Below are 23,623 nucleotides of genomic sequence, written 5' to 3'. Positions count from 1 at the left end.
AACCAAGAGAGGAAAAGCTACAAAAAGAGTAAAGTGAAAAACTTCCTAACAATTAGAGCTGTCTGAAAGAAGATGCTCTGAGAAAGTGGTGTCTGGATGGGAATGTACTTGTAAATGTTTAACAACTGGCTCCCTAGGGGAAAGAATTAGTGAAACACATTTTTAAATCATCATTAAAATTTTAAATGAATTATAAACATTTGCTCCATCATGGAATTCTTGATAACCAATAAAATGAATCAAGCCCGGATTTGTGGGATTTACTAACTTCTGAGGTTTACTCATGCTGAAAATATAATGATTGGTTCAAGCACATTCCTGAACTGTACCCATGAGAAAACAAAAGCTGGACAGGTACTTGTCAGAAATCTGGTACAAGGGATTCTTAGTCATGGACAGGCTGGGCTAAATGAGTCAGAATCTCTTCTAAGATTCTTTAATTCTATAATTATTTAGACATTAAATTAATAAAAATTATATTATATATAAATTATATATATAACATATTTTAAAATATAAAATTAAAAATTAAAATTATTGAGTAAAAATTTTTTAAAGAGTAATAAAAAAATTAATAGTAAAAAAAAGGAGTAAAAATTATTATTAAAAAAAGTAAGGAAAGCCCCCAAGACCACAAAACTTGATCAAATCCCATTTGTAAACCTCAGCTCGGTACCAATCAATGGAGAAAGATAAGGATATATCCAGTGTCTATCCTTATTTTAAAAACCAACTTGAGCTCAGCATCTGAGCAAAGGGAATCTCAAGTTTTTAAACTTCCAAGGACAAGGCCCAGAAACTGGTTCAAAACTAATAAAGGGAAAAAGTGTCCAATCTAAGAATTTTTTTTTTATGAAAAAAAGTTATTACAACTACGTTGTTTCCTCACTTCCACTTTTAGAGAAAACTTCAGGGCTGACCCATAGTCAAATGATAACAATAACAATAACAGTTAACATCTATAAAATTGAAAATTATGAGTAGTATCACTTAAGGCAGCAAGAATGCTTGGTGAAAGACCCAAAGAAATAAGGTCATGTTAAAAAGTATTTTAGCATGAACCTGGAAGAAGGAAAATGAATAGATAAAATGGAAAAGATCTGTCAAGATTTCTATAGGAAACTTCTTTTCAATGACAATGGAGCTGCCATATCTGGGTTGTAAAATCATAAAATCTAAAGTTCGGTAAGAGGAAGGAAGATGATTTGAATGCAAATTTGAAGAGATTAAGTGAAACCTAGAGAGATTAATAACTTATCCCAATTCACAGAGTAGAAGAATTTTAACCCAGGTTCTACCACTCTGAAATTTGCCATTCTTTCCACTGGATTACCTGGGTCCCAAGACAATCTTGTCTCTGTTCAAGACCCTTCTTCAAACAAACAAAGCACCAAAGAAAAGAGGGAGATAGCAGATGCACTAGATTAAGTACACATAAGGGAGATGGTAATTTTGAAAGTACTTAGGAATCAATTCCAAGATATTTGAAAGAACATAAAATCCTGGGGAGAAAATAACATATTAATATTACCCCCATCCCCAAAATGTATTAGAAAAACATGAATAACTACCAACCTATGTGTCTACTTTCCCCTTTTTTACAAAATCTTCATGAGAATTATCTTCATGGCCATCAAGAGTGAGAAGAGAACTACCAAACTTTGATGAGCGCTATTCTGCAGCTAAAAACATATTTACAAAATTCTTGAGCAATAATGTGTAGTTATAATTTTGTTTGATCAATAAGGGAAAATGACTTAAGTATTTTAGAGATGAAAAAATAAGCAGCAACCTGGTCTGACACAGCTGAATGTCCTGTAGGGCAACAAAAAGATTTTTGGTTCTTCAGGTGCTAGGAATGGTTAATAGGCACAATGATTCCCAGACACAGGTAAAGATGTGCCCAAAGTAACATAACAAGTGAGCTGCAGAGCCAAGATCAGAATCCTGGACTCCTAATTCCCAGAACTAGTTATGCCTTGGCACTCAAATTGTCCTTATCTCCCCATTATAAGTAGAAGTACAGAGCTTCACACACTGGCCCCAGGTCACTTAGAGATGGCACCTTGGGGGTTCACTTGCAGGAGAATGGAAAAATTGGGGCAATCTAAGTAAAGGTACTTAACTCTTCCCTAGATGGGGCCAAACTCCCCTTCCCCTAATCCTCAGTGGAAATGATGCATAATACATTTTATCTGACATTCAAGGCCTTCACTGGCCCACCCTTCCTTTCTAGCTTTATCTCATATCACTTCTTTATTCTATGCATCAACCTGTGCACATGCTATCAGGGCAAAGCCAAGATTATAGATCTGCAGGGGAAAGAGACCTCAAAAGCAGTCCAGCCCAGTTATCTCTGTTTACAAATGAGGAAAAAAGAAATCCTGGACATGAACTGATTGTCAAAGGGAACACAAGCAGTAAGTAGCAGAGACAAGATTTGAATCCAGATTCCCTGATGAGAAAGAGAGAGGGAGAAAGATCGAAGGGGAGAAGGTGAGAGGGAAAGAGAGATAGAGACAAAGACAGAGACAGAGAAGGAGGGAGGGGAAAAGAGAGACACTGAGACAGAATGAGGAAGAGACAGAGAAACAAAGACAGGGACAGAGACTAAAAGACAGACAGACAGAGGCAGAGACAAAGAGAGAGAGAGAAGAAGGGAGCAAGACAGAGACAAGGAGAGGGAAAGACAGAGACAGACACAGAGAAAAAAAACAGAGAAAGATAGAGAAACACACACACACACAGAGATACAGACAAATAGGGGAGACAGAGAAAAGAATAAAGAGATTAAGAGAGTGAGGGAGAAAGAGGGGGGCACTTTTATATAAATTCAAGTAAAATTTTAAAATGGGATCTTGAAAAGTCACTTTCCTGGACAGTAGAGACATGTAAATCCAGGAAGAAACAAGTTGGAAAGGGAGAGCCAGGGATAGGTGGTATAGTGGACAGAGTATTGAGGAATCAGGAAAACTCAATCTTCATTAGTTCAAATCTAGCCTCAAGCACTTAAAAGTCACTTAACCCTATTTGCCTCAGTTTCCTCATCTGAAAAATGAGCTGGAGAAGAAAATGGCAAATTGCTCCAGTATCTCTATCAAAAAAATTCCAAATGGGGTCACAGAGAGTCAGACACAACAAAAAGAAATGACTAAAAAACAATTATAACTAATATAACTGTCCTATTTAATTTTAATCCTTCAACTCTCTTCTGTGTATTTAAAAAAAAAAAAAAAAAAAAAAAAGGTGGCAGGGAGAGGGTGGGAACCAGCAGAGCACAAGGTTTTGTGACAGAAAAAAGAAAGTCATCCTGCCTCATCAAAGCTCCATGGGACCCCATGGCTATAAGCTCTAAACTCAAATGAAGAGTTTGAAAAGGCTTATCGCTTGCTGAAGGTATTCAGTCTGCAAAAGCACGAGGTCAGGCAAAGACTCAGAGGGTATTACAAATGGCCAAAAACAAATAAAGCTGTCAACCATCTGCTTTAATTTGCAGAAATCCAGACCTTGACATCCAGCAAGCATCCAGTGACAGGCTAAATCACTGTCTCTCAACCAAAGCAGCCCATGGGAGCAGCCCAACGCCAATTTCATGGTGAAAGAGAGCCAAGTAGAACCAAAAGATGAAATGCTAACCATGCTCCATGTCTTTCTGCCTCTGAAGCCAGAGCCAAAAGCCCAGAACTTGCCCTGCTGTAGAGCAGGCAACTTAAGGTGGCAAGATGGTACGACGAGACAGTCAGCTTGTGTCCTGGGTCTATCTCCAGCTATCTGCATGGTCTCTCATTCACAGCAACTCTGGAAGGTAACAGGAGTGTCTTCTTGTTCCGTGGTATCTGACTCTTCATGACTCTGAGTTTTTCTTGGCAGAATACTGGGGTAGTCTTACCATTTCCTTTTCCAGCTTATTTTGCAGATGAGGAAACTGAGGCACACAGGGTTAAGTTAATTGCCCAGGGTCACACAACTAGGAAGTATCTGAGGCTAGATTTGAACTCAGGTCTTATTCCAGTCTTTATCCACTATGACCACCTAGCTGACCCTATATGATCACAGAAAGAAACTTTAACGTCCATTTAATTCAATTTTTATTTGACAGAAGGAGAAACAGAGGCCCAAAGAAGGGGATTAACTTTCTCAAGGTCAGAGATTAAAATTTTAATTTAATTAAATTAATTAAAAGAAGTAGGATCCAAATCCTAGTTTTCTAATTCCATACCACTGCTCTCTTTCCACTGTTGTTGTTGTTAAAAATCTGTCCAAAGACATCTGAGCACTGTAACAAGGTCTGAAAGAGTATATCCTAAGAAGAAAATCCTGTTTAACTCCTTCCCTCTCACTCTACCTCTTCCAAACTGTGCCTTCTAAAACTACAAAAATCCAAAATAAAAATCTGTCATTGGAACATGTATCTTTCCCCTGCTTCTGGGAGGCTTTCCCAGGCACTCTCTCAGGTTTGGGAACTGAAAATGTTGGTCAGAAGATCACTGGCTCAACGTCCTTTCCACCTTAGAGATAACTCAGAAAAGAGCAAAGTTGGCAACACATCCCAGTGACGCGAAATCACGTCCCCTCGTGGCTCGCCTGAGCGTCAGTTGCTTCCGCCCTTTGCCCTCCTGGGAGTAAACAATGTCAACAGACCTGCCTGGTTGTCTCCAGTTTACAATGAGGGACGAACCATCAGTGAATGGGTTTTGGGTTTTGGAGAACAAGTATCTGAGGATAAGGGAGATGGTAAAAATGAGCCAAGCCCCACTTGCAAATTCTCCTGCATCTGTTGTTCCCAATGGTTTCCAAGAAATGTATTTGTTCTAGTTTGGGCTGTTAGCAAACAAAGCCCTGGGCAAGTTTTTCCTCCAAGCTCCCCTTTCACCAAGTGGGCCCCAGGACCACTTATTGCAACTCGCCCTCACGGTTTCACAAGAGTTACCCCATCAAACATGGCAGCAAGACTAAACAACAAGGATTCAAGAGCCAATTTGAAGGAAAAGCCATGGACCTCGAGAATCTGTCCTTATCCACTCAGTCCAGAAAACAGAATCCACTTTCCCAGTTATCCTAGTTGCCCTCAAGATTCTCAGAGTAAGCTACTTGGGCTCAGTGGATAGAGTGCTGGACCTGGAGCTGGGAATACCTAAATTTGAATCCTGTCTCAGACACTATTTCCTGTATAATACTGCTTAACCTTTAAGAAATCTCTCAGTTTCCTTATCTTTAAAATAAGAGGAATGGGTTCAAGAGATCCAGTACAGCTCTAAATTTATGATCATATGATTCTAAGGCTATTTTGCCACCAGACACTGTGCTTGACATCCTCATGTAGTACAATGGAAAAAATGCCTGGATTTATATCTTACTTCCTGAATGATCATCAGCACTTTGTTTAACCTGGATCTTGGTTTTCTTATATGAAAAATGAGAGGGCTGAGCTCAAAGGTCTTGATGGTCCTTTTGGATCTAACACTTTGACCAGCCTTTGCTTGACAGCTTTCAGTGAGGGGTCCCTCACTGCCTCCTCAAGACAGTCCTTTATGTTTCTAAATAGTTTTAATTATTAGGAGGGTTATTATTAACTAGGTAGTCCAGTGGTTAGGGTGCCAGGTCTAGAGTCAGGAAGACTCCTTTTTCTGAGTTCAAATCCAGCCTCAGACACTTACTAGCTGTGTGACCCTGAGTAAGTCACTCAGCCCTGTCTGCTTCAGTTTCCTTATCTGTAAAAATGAGATGAAGAAAGAAATGGCAAACCACTGCAGTATCTTTGCCAAGAAAACCTCAAATAAAGTCATAAATAATCAGACATAACTGAAAAGAAACTCCACCACAACAATTATTAGGAAGCTTTTCCATATATGAAGCCTCTGTAACTCACTGTTCTTGGCTGTGCCTGCCAGGGGCTCAATAAAGAAAAGCTGATCCCTCCTTTACCCAATAACCCTTCAAATACCTAATAGTATGTGTTCCCTGAGATTTCTTTTTGTAAGTTCCTTCAAGCAACTCCCATGTGCCATCATTACCAGTTCATTCTCCATCAATCAAGTATTTATTAAGCACATTATGTGTCCACCCTGTGCTAGTTGCTACAGCTACAAGTACAAAGAACAAAACAAGCCCTGTTCACAAGAGAATTACATTCCGGTGGGGGAAGCAATCAATTAATTCATCACTAAGTATTTATTAAGCACCTACTACGTACCAGACACTAGGCTATGGAGTCGGAAATACAAGTACAATGAAAGAAACAATCCCCACTCAAGCAAAGAGTTTATAATCTAATGGAGAGAGAAGACAACAACGTCAGATAGAAAATATTTTCAGCCTAAATATAAAATTAACATATAGAATATAGGCATCCTGTTCTGGCCAACTTCCAGCTTGTCTATGTTCTTCCCAAAAGGCAGTTCCCAGGACAGAAGAGGATAACCCGAGTTAAGCAGATGTGACCCGAGTAAGGCAGAATTCACCTTCCTCCTTCTGGACCCTGCCTCTCTCAATGGGACCCAGGAGAATAGGAGCTTTTTTGTCTGCCAAATCCTACTGTTGACTCATAGTAAGCTTGCAATCAACCCCTGCCTCACATAAACTGAGCTCAGGCTTTCTGGTTAATAGTAACCTATCCCAATAGAATTTGTTCTTCTACAATTTTAAAGGATATTTTTATTTCCAGGGGGCTAACAAATTACAGTATAAAAAGAAATTATCCTCTAGTCAGACATTCTGGGTTTGAATCTCATACTAGACAAATAAATCACTTAATATTCTTGGGCCACTAAGTATTGATTTTTAAGAGAAGGCGTCGAATGAGAATGGGGTTCCTTCTGGCCCTAAATCTATAACTCTATGATCCCAGGGTAGGTTTAAGTTAGAGGACCCTGAAGTCCCAAGATCATGTATGAGAATGGTGGCAAATTTCCAAAATAGCAGCCAAATCCCATATTTTAAAAATCACAGTAGAGAATAGGGGAGTTCTCAACCTTTTCTATGTCATGGACTCATCAGATCTTATTTTTTTAAGTGCATAAAATAAAACATGTAAAAGTACAAAGAAAACCAATTGAATTAAAATAGCAAAACATCTTAAAAAATTAAAATCAGATTTGCAAATATTCTTCCTCCCTCTACCTCTGTTAAGAACTCCTGATGTAGGGCAGCTAGGTGGCTCAGTGGATAGAGCACCAGCCCTGGAGTCAGGAGGATCCGAGTTTAAATCCGATCTCAGACACTTATTAGCTGTGTGATCCTGGGCAAGTCATTTAACCCCAATTGCCTTATTCCCTCCCCCCCCCAAAAAAACACACCTCAATGTAGAATGAAAACAAGCAGGGATACCCTAACCTTGTTCTCCCACCATTATGACTTTCCAAAGGTCTCTTTCTTAGGAATCCAGTTTCTATGATTGAAAAGAGAATGAATTTCTTTCTTAGGAGTGAAGCTCATTCTCTTTTCAATCATAGAAACTGGATTCTGACATTTAAAATGATTTTGGGTGAGTTTTTCTGAGCCTCAATTAACTCATCTGTAAAAGAGATGAAATGATCACCAAGGTCCCTTGCAGCTCTAAGTCTATGATCCTATAATATATACAGAGAAAGCATGAGGAAAGACAGAGGAAGAGGCCAAGGGCTACATATACTGTTTATTTTGTTGTTGTTGTTTTATTTTGGGTTTTTTGGTGACAATCAGAGTTAAGTGACTTGCTCAGAGTCACACAGTTAGTATGTGCCTAAGGTTGGATTTGAATTCAGGTCTTCCTGACTCTAAGATATACAGACTATTTATTAAAACTTTTGACATCCAAGGTAATCCCAATAAACTTCCAGAGCAATTCCAATAAAATTTGGATAGAAAATTCCATCTGCATCCAGAGAGAGAACTATGAAGAATGAATGTAAATCAACACATGTCATGTTCACTTTTTTTCTTTTTCTTCTGTTTTTTTTTTCTCTCTTGTGAGTTTTCCCTTTGTTCTGATTTTTCTCTCCCAATATGATTCATAGAGAAATAAGCATTTTAAAAAATTATGTACCAGAAAATAGAAAACAATAATAAAAAAGTATTTTTTTAAAAGCCTCTGACACATAGGGATGATCCCCTAGGAGATTATGGAAGTGTGAATATGAATCACACAGGAATGGCAAGGCCCTATCCTGATGGAGAAAATATATCCATCATGAGCTCCCAGATCTATCAAAGCTTTCAAGACAAAAGGTCTTTCCTGAATCTCTTCTGAACAACACATCGATAGCCAATGAATCCTACTAGGACAAGGGTTACATGTTTATGTCATTTTAAAATGAGGAAGTTCTGAGAAGAGACAACACATTAGCTCAGAGATACAGAGAAATGGAGATGCCCATTTAAAAATATTTCAGGGAAGAGACATAGCATAGTAGATAAAAAACCAGCCTTCCCAAGTTTAAGTTCTACCCTGAACAGGTCACTCTCAGTGCCCAAACTCACTATATACAATTCTAAGATTCTAAGTTGCAGAAGAAACCATCTATAATTAATATATGTTCATCATTGATATCTACATAAAATAATAAAGTCCGGCTTTAAAAAGCAAAGATAAAGATCCATTATATCCTCAGATAGCCATAGCAGCACTTTTTTTGTGGGAACAAAGAAACAGAGTCACAAATAACAGCTAAGTGGGTAATGGCTTAAAAAATGATATATGAATGTTATCATGCAGTAGGAAATTATGAATAGGAGGGAATCCGAGAGCCACAGAAAGCCTGTGAATGAACTGATATAAAGGAAAATAAGAAACAAAAGAAAAGTTACAATAAATACGAAGGAAATTAAACCATTTATGACGGCCCCAGAGAAAGGATATTGATGTGAACCTCCTTCCTGACAGCAGAGAGGTAGATAAAATGTTACGAACGGTGTCATAGGCAGACATTGTATCAAGTGAAAATCTTTATTATAAAGGAGGATTCAGTCTTTTGGGGGAATTTTTTTCTCCCTTCAAAATTGTGATTTAAATGTATCAATAAAATGAATTCAATTTAAAAAGATATATTTAAGGGTTCTGTTTTGCTCTGAAAAAGCTATAGTATGCCTGAAAAGTTACCCAATCACCATTCTGTAATCTGCACTCCATGCAGAAAGTATCCAATTCATGGCTTGAGATGAAAAAGATCATTAAGCATTGTGAACAACTTAATACACATGTTACATGTTACCTGGACCACCGGAGATCAGTGAACTGTATGGAGAATGAATGTTTAGAAACTTTCCACTGGGAAAGGTGACTTCCAGCTCTTTCAGAAAAGTAAGCAGCAAGTTTTGCTACATACTTTGGCCTGAGAAAGGCCAAAATGTTGGCGTAAAGATCTAGCCAGTCAGTGCGGGATAAAGCAAAGAGCACTGGATTTGGAAGTAGAGAACCAAATTCCAGTTCAGCCCCATAATACCTGAATTAATTTGAGTGAATCTTTTTTCCTTTGTGGAATTCTGTTTACCCCGCTTATAAAATGACAGGACTAGATGACTTCTAGGGTTCCTTCCTGGTTATAATTCTATGATTCTATAAAAACACACCATTCTAGGGAAGAGAGTCTCATCCCACTGGCATAGGAGGAAGCTCTAAGCCAATTATTACAGAGCAATTTCTGGGAAATGGGCTCATTCTCAAATTAGTAAGACTATCACAGGAATCTTCCAAAATTGCCTGGAAATGAGGCTCAAAAATGGTAGTGCTTTCCTTTGGTGAAGAGGTCAATGTCAATACGGTTTTCTCAGGCCACAACTTAAAGCTAATCTAAGGGAACCTGGATTTCCTGGAGAGTCATCATCCCCCCCGCCCCCCACTTAACATCAGTCCTGGCAGCTGGTATGGGGAGAGTTTCCCCCCAGTGATGGGAAGGGAAATGGAGAGAAAGGAAGAACAGCTATATCCTGGATTTAAATTAAGCATCAAAATCCCTGAAGGAAATTGAAGGGGTCACAGAGAGAAGGGGAGGAGGGGAAGCCCAGCCAGACTGAGAAAGCCCCTTCCAGTCCCACACTGATCATTTATTCACTCTGTGATCTATGGAAGCTCAATCCTGGCATCATCAGGGAAACACAGGATTGTAGGTTTAAATTTAGAAAGGACCTTAGAGAGCCCAAGTACCTCATTTTACAGATGAGGAAATGGAATCTGAGAGAAGTTAGTTACACAAATAGCAGAGGCAAGATTTGAAACCAAGCCCCTGACTCCAACCCAACATTCTTTACCTAGATCCCTAGATTATGAGGATAATAACAATGATGTTGATGATGATTTCTTAAGGTTTAAAAAAATATTTTACACATATTATCACATTTTGTCTCCAATACTGTAAGATAGATACATCATTATTCTCATTTTACAGATGAGGAAGCTGAGGCTGAAGGAGATTGGAGTGATTTGCCTAGGATCCATCTGAGGCTAATAAGTGTCAGTTTCTACAACTAGAAAATGGGCTTCTTGGTAATACCTATCTCCCAGGGCTGCTGTGAGAGTCAAATGAAATGACATTTGTAAAGCACTTAGCAATGTGGCTGGCACCTATATAAATGCTTACTTCCTCCTCCCTTCACTGACAGAGCCCTTTACCACTCTAGCCAAATTCTGTCTCCAAAACACGCCCTCCACTGGCATCCATTCCTCTTTCCCTACATTTCAGCACCAGTGATCTAAATCCTACCTTTCCTGATCACTGGTCTCATGTTGTACAAATCAATCTTCCTCAAATGCTGCTTTTATCTAACCATTGCCCCACTCACCAATCTGTACTGCTTATTTATTTCCTGCTACAAATTTCTTACTTTTCTTTCAAAATCTTTTTTTTAAAAAGTGCTCTTTTTCTCACCTGATCTCCTAACACCCTCTGCTTTTCTTACCATAATAGAATCTGTATGGACATATCTCAGAGATACTGCTAGGTTAGTTTCAGATCACCACAATCAAGTGAATATCACAAGAAAGCAAGTCACACAATTTTTTTGTCTTCCCAGGGCATATAAAAGTTACATCTACAATATTAAGTGTGCAATAATATTATATCTAAAAAAACCAATGTACATACCCTAATAAAAAATACTTTATTGCTTAAAAAAAAAAAAAAAGCAGTTAACCATCATCTGAATTGTGTTTTTGCTGGTGGAGGGTCTTGCCTCAACGCTGATAGCTACTAACTGATCAGGGGTGACAGTTTCTGCTGAAAGCTAGGGTGGCTGTGGCGATTTGAAAAACTAAGAAAGCAGTGAAATTTGCCAAAAAACAAAAAAACAAAACTCTGACTCTTCCTTTCATTTGAACACTGAGACCATTATAGGGTTATCAACTGGCCTAATTTCAATATTGTTATGTCTCAGGGAATAGGACGGTCCAAGGAAAGGCAAAGAGACCAGAGCAGGTCAATGAAGCAGTGAGAACGTAGCAATATTTATTCATTAAGTTCACCATTTTATATGGGTGGGATTATGGCACCCAAAATAGTAACATCAAAGATTAGTGATCATAGATCTTCATAACTGGTAAGATAATAATAAAAAAGTTTGAAATATTACAAACCTGAAATGTGATAGAGACATGGGTGTGAGCACATGCTATTGGAAAAATGGCACCCATGGATTTGCTCAACACAAGATTGCCATAAATCTTCACTTTGTTAAAAAAAAAAAAAAAGGCATATCTGCAAAATATAATAAAGTGAAGAGCAATAAAAATGAGCTACGCCCTGTACCGCATTTGCCTATAGTTTTCATGAGCAGAGAGAATCAGAAAGTCTCTGCTCTGACAACTAGTTTATGACTCTCTCAATTCCTCATCTGTAAATAAGGAGATTAATGTGTTTACCTCACTGGCAGGGCTCTTGATAGGAACAAACTTTTCTTTTTTTGTTATCTTTTATGTTTTCTATAAACTTTAGCACACAGAATAATGTGAACCATTCTCAATTTCCATAGTCATAGTAATAATAATTCCTCCCATTTCTCCGACTCTGAAAAGCTTTTCTTATCCAGTGATCTCCCCTGGAGCTTCCTCAGAATCCCACTGGGGCAAGGATTATCACCTGCATTTTACAAAGGCCTGGAGATGCTATTGATTTCATAAGGCAATGATAACAAAAGAGTTGATATATCAAAGGCACATACATGACTGTCAATGGGACAATTCCTTCCATGGGAGCTCATGATCCACTGATAATTGATGGTCTTGGAGAGTAGCATAAAGTTTAGGTGACATGTGGTGGTCACACAGCCAGTGTCAGAGTCAAGTAGTATGTCCACATTGCCTCAATAATAATGACAGCTGACCTTTGGAGGACACTTTGGGGTTTACACAGTCATATTACAAGGAAGCCAAGCCAGATTCCTCAACCATAAAATGTAGGGATTTGGACTAGAATCAAAGACTCATAGACTTGGAGCTTAAAAGGGACCTTAGAGGCAACTAATTCAAGCCCCTAATTTTACAGAGGAAGAAATTGATTCCCCAGAGAGGCAAAGAAATAAATCTGTGTAAGCCACTTGTTCCCAAAACTGACATTTGTACCCTTTAAAAAGCACAGGGGACTTCTGGCTCTCTCCTTATTTCTTCTCTCTCTCCTCATCCCTGCTTCTGGGCTTCTCTGTCTCCTGCAAGACTCAACTCAAACCTTACCTTCAGACAGGAGGCCTGGCCTGGTCACCCCCATTGCTAGTGCCTTCCTATGGACATTAATGTGTTTGTATCTTAACTGTGGGATAGCTAGGTGGAGCAGTGTATAAAGTGTTGGGCTTGGACTTGGGAAGAATTGATACTTACTAGTCAAATGACCCTGGGCAAATCACTCAATCCTGTTTGCTTCAGTTTCCTCATCTGTAAAAATGAGTTGGACAAGGAAATGGCAAACTACTCTGATATCTTTGCCAAGAAAACTACAAATGGAGTCATAAAGAGTAGGACGTGATCAAAAGCAACTGAACAACAATCTTGAATGTATATTTTTGTTTTGGGGGGGATGGAGTTTGTATGTGTTCTTTCCAGTTGGAATAGGAACTCTTTAAGGGCAAGACCCATATTTTGTCTTGGTATACAATAGGTGTTTAAGAAATGCTTATTGCCAGAGATACTGCAGTTATTCTTTTTCTCATTTTACAGAGAAAGAAACTAAGGTTTTCTATTATCAGGTACTCTATTTACCAGGGCATCAGATCCTAGATAAAGAGCTGAAAGATAGGGAAGCTAGATGGCACAGTAGATAGAGCCCCAGCCTTGAAGTCAGGAGGATCTGAGTTCAAATCGCACCTCAGATTCTTAACTAGCTCTCCAATTACCTTACAAAACTAACTCCAAATTGCCTTACAAAAAAAATAAAAATTAAAAGGGATTTCAGAGGTCATCTTGTTCCACTCTTTCATTTTATAGATAATTTAAGTCTAAAAGTTCTTGACTTTTGTGTGCATCCTCAATCTTGAAGAATAGAATGACTCCTGCTGAAAACAATCTTTTTTAAATAATTAAAGAAAATGTTAAATTGAAAATAAAGATGGAACTTATTTCCCTTCCAAATTTACAAATCCTCTGAAATAAATCTAACCCAGCATGAGAATTCCTGATACGAGTTCAATCTCAGTACTTTAGAAAGGACAAACTGAGATCCACAAAAGGTGGGTGTCAAGTCCAAGGTTACAGAGCAAACAGATAGCAGAACTGGTCCTCCAGCCCAATCCTCCCGACTCCTGATGCTGTGTCCTATCCACTACAACTCGGCATGGAGCAGTTCCAATCCTCAGACTGTCTCATGCCCAGAAGATTCATATCAATGACCCAGCCACCCCCCCAACCCCACCCGAGGTCTACTCACTAGCTCATTCACTAGTCTAGTGGGAGCTACCACACAAAAAGAGGAGATTATTAGGAAATTCAGTCAATGACCTTCTGACCAGCTATTGTTAGGAACTGAGAAGGGCTTGGTACAATTTCCTCTAGGACACAATGAGTTCCTCTACAAACTTCATAATGTAGCTAAGAGCTCCCTAAACAATTCCACTAATAATAGACTCCACTTACCAAGTACTTTTCCTCCCAAAAGCTGAGGGGAATGGGGGGGGGGGAGGCATGGAAACAGCCCCTTACAATGGGCTTTCTTACATCATAAATTGCACTTTGAAGAGTATATTTACAAAATTACCCCTTGCCAAAATCTATTCCTTCCAGAGGAAACATTAAAGTGGCTGCCAGCTGCTCAGACCTTCAGCAAAAGGGACTAGTTCTCAAGGTAATCAGTGGGCCCAGGGGATGGATGGGAACAAACATCTTGGTCTTCAAACAAAGAGAGCCCACTGATGAAGGGCCTTAATGAAGGGATGCCCACTGAGACCAGGATAAAAGGGAATGGAATAGTTATTTATACTGAGAAGCCTTAGGAGAGGGGTGAGAGAAAGGGAACAAATCTCAGCACTAGGGTTGAGAGATGTGGGTTTTATAGTCCTGGCCCTGCTCCTTAAAAAGTAGCCGTAAGAAGACAAATCCTTCCTTTCTATGAGCCTCAGTTTCTCTATATGTACAATGAAGGAATTGGTTTAGATTTTTTTTTTATTTTTATAACTTTTTATCTTACCAAATACATGCAAAGATAGTTGTCAATATTCACCTCTGCAAGGTCCAAATTTTTCTCCCTCCCTTCCCTCCAACCCCTTTCATAGACATCAAAAAAATCCAACATAGGTTAAACATATGCAATTCTAAACATATTTCCATGTTTGTCATGCTGTGCAAGAAAAATAAGATCAAAAAGTGAAAGAAAAAAAGAGGAAAAAATGCAAACAACAAAAATAAGGGGAAAAATTTCAGACTGTCTGTCCTCTCCCTCTCATCCCTCACTACAGAAAATTTAATAAATAGAAGTAAAACCATATTGTACAAACTTCTATTTATCAGTTATTTCTCTAAAGGTAGATAACATCTTCCTTCATAGGTCCTTTGCAGGTGATTTCAGCTTTATAATACTCAGAATAACTTGGCTGTTCAGTTGTTCTTGGTTTTGCTGTCACTGTAGACAACATTCTCTTGATTGCCTTCATTTTACTTTTCATTATTTCATACAAGTCTTTCCAAGTTTTTTTCTAAAATCAACCTACTCATTATTATTTTTTTGGCTGAGGCAATTAGGGTAAAGTGACTTGCCCAGGGTCACACAGCTAGGAAGTGTTATGTGTCTGAGACCAGATTTGAACTCAGGTCCTCTTGACTTCAAGGCTGGTGTTCTATCCACTACACCACCTTACTCATTTTTTATAGCACAATAATATTCCATCACAATCATATAGCACAACTTGGTTAGCCGTTTCCCAACTGATGAGCATTCCTGCAATTTCCAGTTCTTTCTTATCACAAAGAGAGATGCTATAAATATTTTAGAACATATAGATCCTTTCCCCCCAATTGACTTGGGAAATAGATCTAATATTTACCATTGGATCAAAGCGTATATGCAGTTTTTTTATATATTACCTTTTTAACATTCTATTTTAAGGGTCCAAACTAACTGCCAGATCTGACTGTTTGATCACTGGGTGGCAGGAGAAAGTCCAAGTACTTCATTCTATACAGAATAGGTGAGAAGATGGAGAGGAAAACAGATGAAGGGTGTGCTGATGGATGGGTAATCCATGTGGAATGTTGGGCTGGTTTCCCCTGGAAGAGTCATTCACACCTTCCATCTAAGAGACTTCCCAAAAAAAGACTTTTCAGGTATGTTGTACACGGGGGATTTTTTTTTTTGGTGTTCCATTTGAGCTAGATGGAACTCTTCAGGCTCTGAGATTCTGTGATATGAACTAATGTATCACTCCCCTAATGCCCATGAGGTCAACGCTCTGACAACGTCACAGGGCCAGAGAACACTTGGTAGGAGTCAAATTTGTGGCCACAGGACAGAGGAACAGCCCCACAGTAGGGGCTGGAGAGTGGAAGGTGAAAATTAAACCTTTGATACAATCAGGCCAAGCAAGGAAAGCAGGCATAGCAAAGGTAATAAGAGTTGGGAAGTAGAGACAGAGAGATATCCTTGGGGAAAAAAACCAATATGTGGATCCATTCAGAGCTTTAACAAGAAAACTTTGTGCCTTGGGCAAGCTACAAAGCACCACACAACAGACACTAAATCACAAGAACAAGGTTGATGCTGCTGGAGGCATTATCCTTTGAGCACAGGGAAAACTCACTTCAACCCATCACTTAGGAACTATACTATGAACTAAGCGCTAACAATTTCTGTTGTTTGTCCAATGCAGAGAACTTCAAATACCCTCTAAATTGTGCAGTCAAGGCAAAGCCCTGGCTATTCCACCCTACTAATTGGTCTGCTTCAATTTGTTCAACAACTACTTAACACCCATGTGAGGATTCCCTGATAGAGTGGAAGAAGGTAGGGCAAACACATAGGGTATAATGAAAAGAGCCCGGAATTATAGGAATCCTGGATTATAGTCCCTATTTCTAGCTATGACCCTAAGGAAATATCTTCTCTCTGAATCTTATGTTTGCTGTCATAAAATGAAGGTGATCTGATCCAGTTCTGACATTTCCAGTGTCCTGTGGGTAAGAGACTACAGTAAAGAATGGACCTGTAGGGCTAACTCCAATCATTCTGCAAGGAGCACTGGCTCACCACCTGGCAAGGATCACCTCAGGTAAGCTGCATGTATGGTCGGCCTTCCCAAAGCAGGGGCCACAGCTATCTCTCCCCGCCAGGAGGGTATCGTCAGAGGGATGGGAAAGTCCTCTCTCCTAGCCAGACCATATCTTGAGAGTAGCGCTCAATTCTGAAGGCCATTTCTAGGAAGGGCAATGATAAGCTAGAAAGCAAACAGAGAAGAGAAAACAGGATGGTGGAGGGCCCCAAGATTATGCCCTATAAATAAAATCTGAAGAAACTGAGGAAGTTATTTTTTTTTCTTCAGTGGTTAGCACCATGCCTGGTACACAATGGGCAGTTAGTAAATACTTATTGACATAACACATTTAGCCTAGAGAAGACCTGCTTGGGACATTGGGCGTGGATAGAAGGAACCCGATAGCTGTCTTCAAGCTTTTGAAGGGCTGGAGAAGAGAGATTAGACTCATTCTGCTTGGCCTCCAAGGGCAAAAATGGAAGAAATGGGTATAAATGGCAGGGGGCCAGATTTCAGCTCAATATAAAGAAAAAACTTACTAACAATTGGTGCTGTCCAGCAGCGGAATGGGCTGCCTTCCTTGGGAGGGGGCGGGCTCCTGCATACTGGAGAATCTTAAGCAAAGATTGGACCACTACTTATCAGGGATGTAGCAGAGCAAAATCTTGCCCAGGAACCGGTTGGCCTATACTGCTTCAAGGTCTCTTCCTTCCATTTATGACTTGTCCAAGATCATTCTGGGGAGTCAGTAGCAGAAGTGGGGCTCCTATCCCAACTTCCTGAGCCCTGCCCCACGCTGCCTCCTAGACATCCAGAAGCATCTGTCAGCTTCTGAACGAGGGCCGGAAATGCAGCCAGAAAGTCCATGCCAGGGCTCGTGCAGCAGGTCAAACCGCCCATCGACTTTAGTCCTGGCACAGCCTGCGCTGCCGACTCCCTGGGACAAACCCACAAGCAAATGACAGGGTGTGTATGGGGGGGTGGGGTGTGAACACTCACTGCAGAATCTTCGAGCCTCCTTGGGAATACAGCCAAGTGGGCTGGTGAGATACAAAAGGCCCAAGGTCCAAAGTGTAAGGCCCCCTCACCAGGCAGGGCAGGACTGGGGGACCCTCCCATGAACACTGTACGTCTGCCTTTCTCCGATTCCTCAGAAACTCCCTTTCACAGGATGGGGGATATCATCCTGGACTGAGAGAGAGAGAGAGATCCAACTTTTGGCCCCTGCTCTGCCATGGACTCATTCAATGACCTCAGGTCAATCTCCTCATTTCACTGGGCTTCAATTTATCAATCAGTAAGATGAAAGGATTTAGACGAACCGTTCGGTCTTGAGTTGTTTTCCAGATCTGGAATTGTATGATTTTATACCTGCCACAAGCTTACTGTGTGACATTGGACACGTCCCTTCCTTCTCACTGTGTAGCAGTTTTCCCATCTGTGATATGAGAATATTGAATAAAAGTAAGAATTCCCCAGTTTCCTAAATTTTGAGACAGGAAGCTGCTCCACACCTTACCCAGAGGCCCTCACTATTATCTGAAATGGGGCAAGGTGGGATGTAGGGGAGGGAAACCTTCCCTGGGAAAAAATTAAGCTCAAGTTTGGATAAATCCTTCCTACAAGGAGCAGGGACCACAACTATCTCATGCTCATGGAAGAAAGGATAGCTTCTCTCCCCGGCCCCCATATTTGCTGGGTTATGGCACTTCAAATGTAGACTAGAGTCTAATTTCTGAAGATCTTCCAGTTCACAATCAGCTGAGAGGTTAAAAGATCTCAGGGTCACACAGTTAAGTATCTGAAGCAGGATTTGAATTCAGGTCTCTGACTCCAGAGCCAATGCCCTATCCACTACACCACCTACCTGTCTTGTCATGGAACAAACTCAAGAATTAGTTTCAGAAAATCTGGATTTGAAATTTGGCTCTGATACTAATTAGCTTTGTGAACTTGCATAAATCATTTGTTTATTATCTATAAAATGGAAGAAACCTTACTTACCTTATGGAGATCATTAGAGGCAAACTGGTTTGTAAACCCTGAAGCACAGAAAAAATGTGAGCTATTCATTACTATTTTTATTAATAATGAAGTCTACTATAATTTCAATCCTTCCATTTTCTGAGCCTATAGTGAGAGAGAAGACATAGTCCCTCTGACACAGATGTGAGAATATTTGGTTCTCAAGAGCCTCCTTGTACATGAGACTCCAATCCTGAGTCCTCTGTCTCCTATCACCTTTTCCTACTGCCCTCAAATTACCATGTATCTGTCTTTGTAAATACTTATATTTGTAGATTTGTGGAGTTTCCATTCCAATAAAATGGAAACTTTTTGAGGGCAAAGTCAAGGTCTGCTTCATTTCTGTGTACCCCAGAGATTAGCACAATGCCATGCACACAGAAGGCATTTTATAAATGTCTGCTGATTATTTGATGGATGTGAATAAACTAGCAAATCCATCTCTTGGGGACATATGGTGGTGCACTGGATAGGGTACTGGTCCTAGAATTAGGAGGATTTGAGTTCAAATCCAGCCCCAGATACGTATTTAGCTGTGTGACCCTGGACAAGTCACTTAATCCTCATTACCTCCAAAAAAGAAAACAAAGAACATCTGTCTCTTCCAATTTTCCAATACTACCCTGGACAGAGGCTAAAGGCTTATAATCCAGGTGAGGGAATCTCCTCCTCAGAAGGTTTACATGAAGATGACAGAACTCCCTGAAGGGTGAATAACTAACCTCCAGGGAAACCTGGGGCTTTCCATATGGAAGTACTGGCCGGCTCCTTCACTGTTTACCCAAGAATACAACTGATAATCCCACTGGGCCATGGCAGCTGTGAGTCACAGAACAGGCTGACGTCCACGGCATGCTGGGTATGGGACAGCTTCCCCAACCTCACTTTTCCCACGGTAGCCCCAGAGGACCTTGTAACTTTTAAAGTCACGAAGGCTGCTTGGGATTGGAGATTTCTGCTTCCTTTCAAGTTGATGATTCTCTACAGAATGAGTAAAAGGGACTAACGCTGATATCCTTGGGATAGAATTAAATGGCACAGCAAAAACACAGGTTTGGAAATCAGAAGGTATGGACTCCAATCCCAGCTCTGCTCCACACTACCTGTATGACTCACCTTGAGCAAACTGCTTCCCCATTTCTAAAAAAAAAAAACACAGGGCAAAGTCAGATCAGATAAACTCTGAGGTACTTGAAATACTCAATTCTAGGATAGTATGATTTTGCTCTAACACAGGTGGATGGAAACATTCAAAAATTCCTAATTCCTCTTTGTAAATACAAGGAGGGATTAGGCTTGTTCAATTTATCCCCCGAGGGCAGAACCAGTAGCAGAGGGTTTGTAAAGAAGCCAATTTAGACTCAAAGGTGAGGAGAATTTTCCCAAAGATGGGAGCTGTTCAAAAGTAGAAATGGGCTAGTGCCGGAAGCTCACTGCTTCTGGTGAGCTCCCCTTCATCAAAGGTCTTCATGCAAAAGCCGCAATGAGAGCATTTGTTGGCTATGTGATGGGGTGGATTCTTTTCAAGTATAAATTGTTCTAAATGGCAGAGGATGCTTGCAGCTCTCAAATTCTGTGATTCTCTGATCTCTTATCCTCATCCGTGTTCCTTCATTCCCATAAAACCTCACAGATCATAGGAGTTTAGAGCTAGAAGAAGATAAAGAGACAATCTAATTCAAATCATCATCATCATCATCATTATCATAATTATTATTTTTGCTGAGGCAATTGGGGTTAAGTGACTTGCCCAGGATCACACAGATAAGAAATGTTAAGTGTCTGAGACCATATTTGAACTCAGGTTCTCCCGACTTCAGGGCTGGTGCTCTATCCACTGGACCACCTAGTTGCCCTGTCATATCATTTATAAAAAAATTACTGATATGTTTTGGTTTTATGTTATTTTTTTTTCCTGAATACATCCTTCTACTTCCCTAAAAAGCCACCCATGGTAACAAAAAAAAAAAATTTAAGAAAAAAAAAAAAAAAGCAAAATTAACCAACATCCCAACTGAAGTTGGTGAAATGTTCCAGATCCATAGTTCCGCATCAGACAAAGAAAGACAAGAGGTAGGAACATTCTTCCCTTTCTTCTTCAGGGGGAGCTGCATCATTAGTATTACAAACTATCCCATTTCTTTTATTTTTTTCATTTACATTGTTGCAGTTGCTGATTACATTGTTTTCCTGATTTTACTTCCTTCACTCAGTATCAATTCATAGAGACCTTTCCCTGTTTCTCTGTAGATACCATTTGTACTCATCACTTCTTACAATACAATCATTTTGCATCTCATTTTCTTGGCCCCTACATACAGGAAAAGGTACTTCTTTCACTCCTCTGCTGAAGCGGGGGATTATGGATATAAAACACTGCATATGTCAGAATTTTTCCATGTGTTGGTTTTGCTACATTTGCCTGCTCTTTTTATTTTTTATTATAAGGGTCAGTTCTTTGAGAAGGAGGAGATAAGAGAAATTGAATGAGAAATATATAGCTGATTTAAAAAATAAAAAGATGTCAATAAAAAAAAATTTTTAAGATGGATTCCCTATTATTGTTCTGTAAGAAATGACCAGCAGGATGAATACAGAGAGGCTTGGAAAGACTTACACGAACTGATGCTGAGTGAAATGAGCAGAACCAGGAGATCATTATACACTTCAACAACAATACTGTATGAGGATTTATTCTGATAGAAGTGGATTTCTTCGACAAAGATAAGATCTAACTCAGTTCCAATCGATCAATGATAGACAGAATCAGTTATACCCAGAGAAGGAACACTGGGAAATGAATGTGGACTACTTGCATTTTTGTTTTTCTTCCCGGGTTATTTTTACCTTGTGAATCCAATTTTCCCTGTGCAACAAGAGAACTGTTCGGTTCTGCACACATATGTTGTATCTAGGATATACTGTGACATATTTAACATGTATAGGACTGCTTGCCATCTGGGGGACGGGGTAAAGGGAGGGAAGGGAAAAATTGGAACAGAAGTGAGTGCAAGGGATAATGTAAAAAATTACCCAGGCATATGTTCTGTCAATAAAAAGTTATAATAAAAAAGAGAGAAAATTCTAAAGACAATTGATTGTAGATTTCTGAAGCATCTTCTTTCTACTGTTTTATTTGTTTTGCTGAAGCAATTGGGGTTGATTTGCCCAGGGTCACACAGTCAAGACTTATTAAGTGACTGAGGTCATATTTGAATTCAGGTCCTCCTGACTTCAGAACTGGTGCTCTATCCACTTTGTTTTTAAGGATCCAAAGCAGGGCTTCTTAACCTGGCTCTACAAACTTGTTTTTTTTTTAATATTTTGATAATGTTGATTTTAATATAAGATGGTTCCCTTTATAATTCTTTGTGTTTTATTTCAGTGCTTTTAATATGATTCTGAGAGGGAATCACCCAGATCCCTTCCATCCAAGATTCAGCCTCAGCAATAGCACAGACCAGAGAGAAAGGGAAGAAAACGGGTCTCTTTCTCTAGAAGTGGGAAAGCTGAGGTTTTATGAGGTTGGTAGAGAAAAAACTAATAGGTAAAACACAGAAACTCGCCTGTCCAAGGGGAACACAGCAGAGCAAAGGTGGGGAGCGAGGCAAACAGTCCTGGTAATTACACCTGCAAACTCACTTTCTCAACAAGCCCCAGTAAGTAGCTCACGCATTCATTTACTTTGCAAACCCTTCATAAACAGTACAAAGGTAAATGTGCACCCAGCCCAGCCCAGATTCAAAGGGTCACAAATTCCACAGGGCTCAGGCCAAGTTAATTCCATGGTACCATAAGGCAGGGTGCTAGGGCAGGAAGAAAATCAAAACAGGAGGACGCCAGAGTCCACTCACTGAGAAATTAAAGCCATTTCCTCAAAATAAAATCAGTCGTCATTCTGCTTTATTAAACCCCTTCTGAGTAATCAAATCTCTGAGTAAAGATGAAGGGCCAACATGAGCATAAGGACATGGCCCTGAGCCCCAGCCAAAAAGCTGGCCTCCCTGGGCTCTGCTGGCCTGAGAGTCAGAGACATTCATTCATCAAGGCATTCAAAAGGCATTTATTGAGTGCCTACTATGTACCACACTAGGCAATGGAGACACAAACAAAAAGAGAACTGTTTACAGTCTATGGAGGGGGGGGGGAGAGGGGGAATCACAGATATGTACCTAAGGGAAATTTAAAGATATTTAAAATCAATAGGATGGGAGAGGGTGGGAAAGATCAGGATAGAGTTCCAGTAGGAACTGAGCCCAAAGGAAACTTTAAAATTCATTTATTTTTTAATTTATGGAATAAAACAAGCATTTCCATAGCAGTATAATAAGAAAAGATGATTGCACATACAACTGCAAATCTATTATGTACCTATTACTATTCCTCTTAAATATATAATAAAGTTGTCCAAATTTCTTTTTCCCCCTTTTTTCTTCTCTTCCTCTCCTCACCCTGGAGATGGCTACCATTAAATACAAATAGGTGTGAATGTCTGTGTGCGTGTGTGTGTGTGTGTATACATATACATATATATATATATATATGTATACACACACATGTATCAGACACATATATATGTAAAATTATTTTATACATACTTCTATTTATTAGTTCTTTCTTTGGATGCAGAAAGCCTCTTTCTTTATATGTCAAGTTAACTTATTCTATCAAAATCATTTTTTTTTAAATTTTGCTTTGCAAGGCAGTTGGAGTTGCGTAATCTGCCCAGGGTCACAGAGTTAGTAAGTGTTAAGTGTCTGAGACCAGATTTGAACTTGGGTTCTCCTAATTTGGAGACTCATACTCTACTCACTGTGCCATCTCAAAATCATTCTTAGAAAAGCTAGAATTCTGCTTATATGAAGCGGTGAGGAAGAAGAGCCTTCTCGACTATTCCCACTCAGATATCTATTCCTGGACTTTCAAATGATTGCCATCAATTCTGATTGTAGCTTCCACCTTC

The 23,623-nt window shown here is 39.6% G+C and overlaps 1 protein-coding gene and 1 long non-coding RNA gene across 5 annotated transcripts in view; one reads left to right on the top strand and one right to left on the bottom strand.

Annotated features, from left to right (window-relative positions):
* Positions 1-23,623, bottom strand: part of INSR (insulin receptor) — a 145,884-nt gene that overhangs the window by 92,586 nt on the left and 29,675 nt on the right. The window lies entirely within an intron of this gene.
* LOC116422079 lies at positions 15,498-22,524 on the top strand. The gene is made up of 3 exons (XR_004232674.1): positions 15,498-15,712; positions 16,523-16,653; positions 22,046-22,524. It is a non-coding gene; the product is annotated as an uncharacterized LOC116422079 (long non-coding RNA).

The sequence above is a fragment of the Sarcophilus harrisii genome, chromosome 1, assembly GCF_902635505.1.
Source record: "Sarcophilus harrisii chromosome 1, mSarHar1.11, whole genome shotgun sequence".
Classification (NCBI taxonomy): domain Eukaryota; kingdom Metazoa; phylum Chordata; class Mammalia; order Dasyuromorphia; family Dasyuridae; genus Sarcophilus; species Sarcophilus harrisii.
The sequence above is the reverse complement of the archived record's forward strand: the minus strand, read 5'-3'. Positions and strand labels throughout refer to the sequence as shown.